At 34.4% G+C, this 9,508-nt stretch overlaps 1 long non-coding RNA gene across 1 annotated transcript in view; it reads left to right on the plus strand.

Moving 5' to 3' along the window:
- Positions 1-4,362: 4,362 nt before the first annotated feature.
- Positions 4,363-9,508, plus strand: part of LOC128249320 (uncharacterized) — a 20,332-nt gene continuing 15,186 nt past the window's right edge. Inside the window, exon 1 of the long non-coding RNA XR_008265421.1 lies at positions 4,363-5,000. This is a non-coding gene — a long non-coding RNA (uncharacterized LOC128249320). The remainder of the gene's footprint in view (positions 5,001-9,508) is intronic.

The raw sequence follows: 9,508 nt of genomic DNA on the forward strand, positions 1-9,508 counted from the left end.
TAGATAGATATAGATATAGATATAGATAGATATAGATATATAGAGAGATATATATATATATTGAAAGAATTAAAGAGGTTTGAAATAATGGTTTCCATTTAGGTACAAGACGTACAATTTTGGAGCGAGGGATTAGTCGGTAGCGTCAACTCCAGTATTTTAACTGGTACTTGTTTTTATCGTCCCCGGAAGGATGAAAGGCAAAATCCAGCTTTAAAAGATTTGAACTCAGAATATAAAGAGCCAAAAGAAAGGTAATTTATCCGACGCTCTAACGATTCTATCGGGTTGGGCAGTATGTAACAATGCAAGTGAACCCGATATTGAAAACATATAGAATTTTTGTATACTACTTTCTAAAATCGTATGCTCAATTCTCGAAGACTTCCAAAAATGGTAGAATAATTATTGGAGGCAATCTCTCATCTAATGAAAGGAAGAATGAATGCAGGAAAGGGAATTCCTGCTTAAATCTGCAAGATATTTAGACTTAACGACAGTTTGCATATAATAGCCACCAAAACATGATAGAAGAGCCAGATACAACAAGAATGAAAAGATGCTGCTTCCACTTTGTCACAATTTTTATAAAAAAAGAGGTCAAAACTTAATGGATATGGAATCCTTCCGATTTTTTTAATTATCATTATTAACAAATATAATCACGATATGAGCCAACAGATATCGTGGGGCTTTCGACTACGCTGTAGCTGAGTCAGTTGAATCTTCTGCTACTCTATAGCATTTGTTAACATTTCAAAAATAATGTATGTACATACATAAATATATAAAAATGTATGTGCATTAGGGCAATGACTTCTTAGATTTTTTCTGAAATTGAACATGGCCAGGGTGACTTGTTACGAGAAATTATGAGAAAACAGTGACGAGCAGTTCATCTTATTTTAAACTTTCAAAAACCTCCCCCACCAACTAATATATTTATTTTCAAATTCTTGACACTTGCATTGCCTTAGTCAAACTCACATTATGTTCGGCATTAGAGCTTCACACTATTTCATTAGATTAAAAGGATTTTATGACTGAAGTTACTTCATGGCTAAATGCCAATAACGATATATACAGTAGTAAAAGTTGTTTCACATCTTGAGTAGTATTATTTGTCGTTGAGTTCAGGACTGCATTATTCTTTCTATTACAGATATTAAAATATATTGCTTTAATCAGTGAAATAAATACATCAATCATGTCATTTAAGCAGTCAAGTCAAGCAATTGTAGCAAACAAGAAAAAGTGACAAAAAATATAACTAACTTTGAAAAGTCTGTTAAAAAGCGAAGAATAATACCGAATGTGGAACATGAGTGGACTGAACTAACTAGAATCCCTACAAAATCCAGCATCATTGGAAGGTATGACGCATTAGCAAAAGTTAAAAAATCCAGACATGCAAGAAATCAGCTCATTGCTCAAGAACTAAAGAATCTATGGAAAAAATTTGTATTTTTGTGTATAACACTAAAGTCTATTGTAAGAAAAGTAAATACTCTGTTGACAAGATATGATATCCAATTAAAACATGCGATACCAGGTCAAAATTTTGAAGATTTGTTTGACATTACTAATCAAAATGGCAGCTGGTTATCTAAAGAAGAGAAATACTTTTACAGTACACAAATTCAAAGTGGAGGTATAACTGGCTACCCCACATCGCAGTTAGCTACGGTTAATCCTTCAAAGTGAACACCTTCTTCGACAAGAGTCTCAGCTTCAACTTCACAAGCGTTCCTCTCATATACTGCAGTAAGTACAGTAACGTGCCTAAAAAATTCTCAAATATTACATAATTTTTTTGTATGCATTGATGTTACTAATATGTACTCAACCTCTTACAGATACACCATCATTAACATCATCAGAAATCAGAAACCCCTACTTCCGATTCTGCAGATGAAATCACATTACCAATAGACGAACAAGTTGGCACCTCTAAACAACAACATCACTCAACTCAGAAAGCAATGAACTTGCTGAAAAAATAGAATTTAAGCAGTCATAAAGCAGCCAACGTCTGCAAACAGCTGAGAGGGGACGGAGTATTTCTCCCCAATCCACCACAGTCGGGATGTACAAACCTGCTATGAGAGAGGCCGCAAAGATGAAGCAGGAACTAAAAGAAACTTTAGAAATTTACCACTGGGTACTCCATTTTGATGGAAAGGTTATGAAGGGTAAAGAAAGACAAGTCGTTGTAGTGAAAAACAAAACAAGAGAAATTAGAATAGCAGAGCAGATACTATTTTTCAAGGACTAAAGGAAGTTTTGGATGATAACGAATTGTAGCCAGCAATCAAAAGGATCATCACAGACGCATGTAGTGTAAATACAAGAAAGCATACTGAAGTGGTCATTCAACTTCAGAACGAATTTGTAAAGCGTGGATATCCTGCAGCCCAATACATTGGTTGCCAACATCATGTGTTAGACCGCCTCCTAAAACATGAGATGAATGATACACAGAAAGGAAAAACTGCATCACCAAATATATCATAGACGATTTAATAAAAATAAAAGAAGAAAATACGACGATTTGGCGGCAGAATGGAAATAAAGCGTGTGTATGTATATATATATATATATATATATATATATATATATATATATATATATATATATATATATGTGTGTGTGTGTGTGTGTGTGTGTGTGTGCGTGTGTGTGTGTGTGTGTGTGTGTGGATGTGTGTGTGTGTGGATGTATATATGTATGTATATATACACACACACACACATATATGTTTGTGTTTCTGTATGAATCTTTGCATATATCTACGTATGTATGTTAGACGTTCGACACATGAGGTTCGATCAAAGAAGTTACCGACTCAAAACTATGTCCAGGCGTCAATATGATCCACCAAAAACTTTCTAAGTAATGCCCTAGCATGGCCATTACCAAATTTAGAAACATGTAAACAAATATACATGAATGTGTGTGTATATGTATTCTTATGAATATATATATATATATATATATATATATATATATATATATATATCCCTCTCTATCTGCATATAGATAGATAGATAGATAGATAGATAGATAGATAGATAGATAGATAGATAGATAGACATACGCACACACACACAGACATATACACACAGACGAGCACATACAAAAGTATACAGCTGAGACATCGGTATGCGCACACACTCAATCACATACATAGGTATAGTTATATTCAAGCATTGAAAAACGTACATGTGTGTGTATGTGTTTGTGTGTGAGCAAATGTATTTGTGTATGCATACACAGTAGCATACATACATGTGCATCTAAACAAACGTAGTAAAGCTGTGTGTAACAAACACACAAAAAGCGAGAGAAAGAGATTTTATTGTTCTCCGTTAAGGCGTTACAGGGAAGGGCGTATGAGGAAATTCTTAAGTGAAGTCTGATAACAGTACACATCGCATATTTGTCAGGCTTACTAGACAGAAGAATGTATGTATAGGCATCTATTCCCGAATATATCTGCTCTGTATATGCGTATGACTATTTCCTGTGTACTTCATAGACTACGTACGTGTCTGTCGAGTGGGTAGGAGGTCGGATATGTTGAGTGACCTATATGTATGAATGTATCTAAGTATGTATGTGTGTGAATATATATGTAAGTGTGTTTGTGTGTGTGTGTATGATAATGGTTGTTGTATGCGTGTTTTTACATAGTCTTCTTGTACATACCATCGACATAAGAATTAAAGTTGACATTTAAGTTGGTAGTTGAAATACTTAATGACAAATCTCACATGATACATTAAGTGATATTGAGAAGTAGCTAATTGCGTATCTCACCATGTGATCAACACGAACACTATGAAATATTTTTTTTGTTTTTCTACACTATCTGAAGGATAAATTACCTGAACAGAGGGAAGAGAATCACAAGCTAAGTCTCTATTTCCAGTAGTGTAGGAACTATTCGAGCATTTTCGGTGGTGATATAGTTTATATCAACAGTTAAACCAACCGCTTTTGTTCGCAATGCTCCTTACTTTTTTGTCTATATCGCTTGCATCTTTTTTAGTGGTATATCTTTTATCTGTTATCTTTTCTTGTTTCAGTCACTTGACTGCGGCCATGCTAGGGCACCGTCTTGAAGTGTCTGAGTAGAATAAATCGACCCCGAGAATTATTTTTTAAAGCTTAGTACTTATTCTATCTCCCTCTTTTGCCGAACCGCTACTAACGGGGACGTAAACGCACGTCCCCGTAACTTAGCAGTTTGGCAAAAGTGACTGATAGAATAAGTGTCAGGCTCTCAAAAAATAAGACCTGAAGTCGATTTCTTCTACTAAAATGCGGTGTTCCAGCATGACCGCAGTCAAATGCCTGAAATAAGTAAAAGAATATATATGTGTGTGTGTGTGTGTGTGTGTGTGTGTGTGTGTGGTGTGTAGTATATATGTGTGTATGTATGTATGCATGCATGTATAAAGGAACCATTTATCACTGAATGAGAGCGATTCTGCTGAATGCACCTAGCAACCATTGCATCACATATCTCAACTGTGGACCAATTTACCAAAAAAACTTTTTGAAATAGGAAAAGTTTTATCTACTGGAAACCTTCAGTTTCGTACAAAGATATAAAAACAAACTTTATGATAACGAAAAGAAAATTCAGGAGAAAAAACGCCAGATATCCTAATGAATAAAATACTAGTCATATTAAAAACGTCATTGAATAATTGTTCCAATGTGAGAACTTTTTCAGTTGAGCGCCAGCTTTCAAAAGATGAAAGCTGAACTCTACTGAATTGCTTTCCATCTATTGACGAGTGCATATTTTATTGACTTTAGAGTGATATAAAGAAAAGCCGATTTTTAATGGATTTGAACTAAAACCGATCTTTGGTTTTAAGTACATATATCTGCAGTAGTGATAATGAAACGAAAACAATCCGGGAAAATACAAAAACAGAATGAGCAGAACGAATATATAAATGCGTAAAAGTCAACCTGTTTCATATCCGGTTCGTATTTTTTTTTTCATTTTCATTTGTTTACAAAAAATTAAGTTTTAATAGCAACGCTTTTGTTTTAAGAACAATTTTGAAGGGCCGACAAATAAATGAATAATCATATTGTCACACTTCGATAAGCTCGTTAAAGCTTGTTTAACTGATTACTAGAAAATAACCATTCATAAAAAATGAACTCTAACACATGGCCACCACAGTACTTGTCTGGTACTTCATTTTATCGACCCCCAAAAGGATTAAAGACAAAGTCCACTTCAGCGGTATTTGATCTCAGAACATAAAAAGCTAGAAGAAATACCGTTAAGCATTTTATCCGACATGCTAAAGATTCTTTTTCTAGTCTAGGCACAAGGGCCGAAATTTTGGGGGAGTGGGCCAGTCGGTTAGATCGACCCCAGTACGTAACTGGTACTTAATTTATCGACCCCTGAAAGGATGAAAGGCAAACTCGACCTCGGTGGATTTTGAACTCAGAACATAAAGACAGACGAAATACCGCTAAGTATTTCGCCCGGCGTGCTAACATTTCTTATTTCTCTGTTGCCCACAAGAGGCTAAACATAGAGAGGACAAACACGGACAGACAAAGGGATTAAGTAGATTACATCGACCCCAGTGCGTAACTGGTACTTAATTTATCGACCCCAAAAGGATGAAAGGCAAAGTCGACCTCGGTGGAATTTGAACTCAGTACATTACGGCAGACGAAATGCCACTAAGCATTTCGCCCGGCGTGCTAACGTTTCTGACAGCTCGCTGCCTTCAACGTGCTATAGATTCTGCCAACTCGCTGTCTTAGATATTAATGATTAATAACAAAACTGAAAATATTCTTAAGAAGTTACAAAAATATATTCGAAAGTATTTAACCAAAGAGAATATTTAATTATTACATTCATATTTAATGATATTTAATAAGTGAACTTCAAAAATTTAATTATTCATTTCATTAATTCAGAATACTCAATTGTAGTTTTGTATTTTCCCTGATTATTTTGGCTTCATTATCAGTCCCGTAGATATATAAACCAAAACCTATAGACGGCCCACGAGGAATATTCCGGCTTCGAACAATATATTGTAAAACACCGTGACAGGGTTCTATTTCCTTCCATGTTGTAAGAAGATATGAGTAAAAATATTGCACCTGAAAACTCAGACAATTATATTTATTTAAATGCTTTTTTTTTTTATAGGTTTCTATATATATTCTGTAAATATATAGTCTGTATTTACTTTAGATACATTTACTCTAAGTAAATACAAATCGAAATATGGTAAAGCAAAAAATTGGAATAAAGAGTAAGAAAAAATCTTCAAATTGAAACTAATTTAATTGTCTGATTGAATCACATTACTTTGGTAATAAATATTATATATGCACATACACACACACATACGCACACACACGCTCACACGCATATATCTATACACACATATACATATATATGCCCATATTATTTTCTATCTCCCTGTCTTTCTCTCTCTCTCTCTCTCTCTCTCTCTCTATATATATATATATATATATATATAAAGTGAAATCGATAGATAGATAGATAGATAGATAGATAGATAGATAGAAATAAAGAAAGATAGATAGATAGATAGACAGACATACAGACAGACATACAGACAGACAGACAGACAGACAGACAGATAGGTAGACACATAGATAGATAGATAGATAGATAGATAGATAGACAGACAGATAGATAGATAGATAAATAGATAGATAGATAGATAGATAGATAGATAGATATCCTATTACGTGAGTAATGGGATTCGCACAGACAATTAACCAGCAGACCTACCTCCTTTACATCGTAGATACGTCCCAGTTTTATATAGATTTGCAAAAATCAGGTTTCCTCTAAAATTTCTTTTACATATAATTATGTCTATGAAGATAACTACTTTAATGCATTAGTCTTTATATATTAATGCATTAGTCTTTATACATTTATGTTGTTGGTTCTTTGAATTGGCCGAATGTGGTGCTGGTGAGTGCACTCAATATGGTTGGGCATCATTTTGATTTTACTTTTTCTCACTTATTTTCTCTTACTTCTACGGTGACTGTGAACATTGTAGAGGTCTTTTATGTCATTCTTGGTATCTTCTTGTATTTTGTGTTAGTAATGTTTTGTTGTGACTATGATGTTTGGCTTTAATTGATATTGTCTGGAGTTGTTGCTGATAGATTTTTCAATCCATCATAGATATTACGTTAGCCTTGTCTCGATCTCCAATCACTTATATAAGAAAATCGTAGTAAACTACAAGCACAGACTGCACATAAAACATACCCGCATAACACTTGCACAAAGAAACAAACAATATTAAATATGAATGACCACCTGAATATATGAGGTGAGAATTTACTAACGCAGTAAACTCCAGCTTACGCAGTTCCTGTCACTTATATATACAATCAGCCATAAGCAAAGTAGAATATTTATAACACACCCGGAGTCTACTAGAAACAGTAGTCTACGAGAAACATTTCTTCCACCTAATTCTAGAACTAAAATACGAACATAAAAAAGACATTTGTAAAACAATAGCAGCAGCATCAATATCGTTATCATTTCAAAAATTGTACGGGATACACAGTACGGAGGATCTGTCGTTATTTTGTTCAGTCCACGTTCATTTCACCCTATTTGTTGTGATTAGTTCCAAAGTCTTGCAGACGTGATAAAACAGTTATTGTAGTATGCAGGATATTACATTGCATTATTTACAATTATCCACATTGCATCACAATGTGCTGTGTTGTCCTCGACTAGATGGGACTGTAGATCTGATGACAATCTCTAGTCATTTGATCACAGCTAATCTGGGATTAAACAGCAATAAAACATGAATAATTTATTTCATTTTAATCATTCCTTCTTTTACATCATCATTTTCTTTCTTTTCCATCTTCCTGCCTCATTTTTTTCTCTCTATACACGCTCGTCTGAATTATGGACATTCAAACATACACACTCAGGCATTACACCCACTACGCACAAAACCAAACACACACACACACTCACAAACACTCACACATATACATACAAACATATATATACACGCACACAATTTTGCACACACATTAATACACACATGCAAACACAGACAAGCACAACTGTGTAAACTCAGCTTGCCTGTACATACATATATCAACAGGCTAGGCTCACATTTTCATGCAATAATTTGGTGGCCTATACGCTGGAACAGATGATATCTTTGGGGATGTCTACTATGCAAGCATATGCAGGGCATGCTCTATGAGCTTCGCGTAAATACAATTCCCACTTCCAAAATATTTTAATACAACTGGACACTCAGTCATCACGCCCATACCGATGTTTTCGCGCACTAGAAAACACCACGTTTTAGAAACCATAATGAATAATACATAATTTTTACATAGGACACGTCTTCTCCCAAGGACTACAATGAATTACTCTCATTCCTCTATTCCTGATCGTATCCGCCCCCAACCTACCTGTCCTTTTTTTTTACGCATATACGTTAAGTTCGAAGCTTTATGGTCGTTTACCTGATCTATTCTTCCATATCTACAAATATGTGCATGTATGTAACTGCGCATAGTCATGTATATATCAATACATACATATATATACATATATTTTTTCATATAAAATTAGTATACATTTATGCACAAAAGAGGTGACCCTAACAGGACACCTTACATGCTAAAAGGAGCAGTCAATACCCGAACCGCGGTTAAGAGTAATTTCGAAGGGGATGAAAAATAAAAAATATTTTTAATAGTTGCCACTTGTACCTAAGTTTCGAACATAAATGAACAAATGAAATAATTTGCTATCCGTACACTAATTTAAATTGATGTAATGATTACTTTGTTCAATTAAATGGACTCGCTTGAAACGGTCGTACTGCATCACTTCATGATATCCTGTTGCTTATTTTGATCTCATTCACCTTACTTCGAGCTGTACGGATAATACCGAACTGACTTGGTACTTCGACATAAGTACCTAATTCAACTGAATCTGAATTACACACACACACACACACACACACACATATATATATATTATATAAAATTTTAAAAAAAGAAAATCTTAGCCACAAACATAGCACAATTTCTATTCCCTGACAAGGGAGACAACCTCCTACAGCAAGCGAGTGCAAAATATCGGCCGGCCGATTTCGGATAGAATTAATCCGCATAGGTGACGTTACTCCGTTGCTAATGGGTGAGCTGAGATCTTTGTTAGTACACATAAAATTATCGAAGAAATCGATAGCTGATTCAATAAAATGGTAAGGTGTAATTTATAAAATTAGGAAGGTGGATAGATGCGAATTAAAACCAAAAGACAGAATTTAATCGTCACTGAAAGTGACTAGAATGCAAGTCTGTACCGTCTTTGATAGAAATAAGACGATTAAATTTTGCCTTTAGGTTATGATTTGCGTCTAGCCACCTTAATAATTGTACATATATATATATATATATA

Source organism: Octopus bimaculoides, chromosome 13 (assembly GCF_001194135.2).
Source record: "Octopus bimaculoides isolate UCB-OBI-ISO-001 chromosome 13, ASM119413v2, whole genome shotgun sequence".
NCBI lineage: Eukaryota > Metazoa > Mollusca > Cephalopoda > Octopoda > Octopodidae > Octopus > Octopus bimaculoides.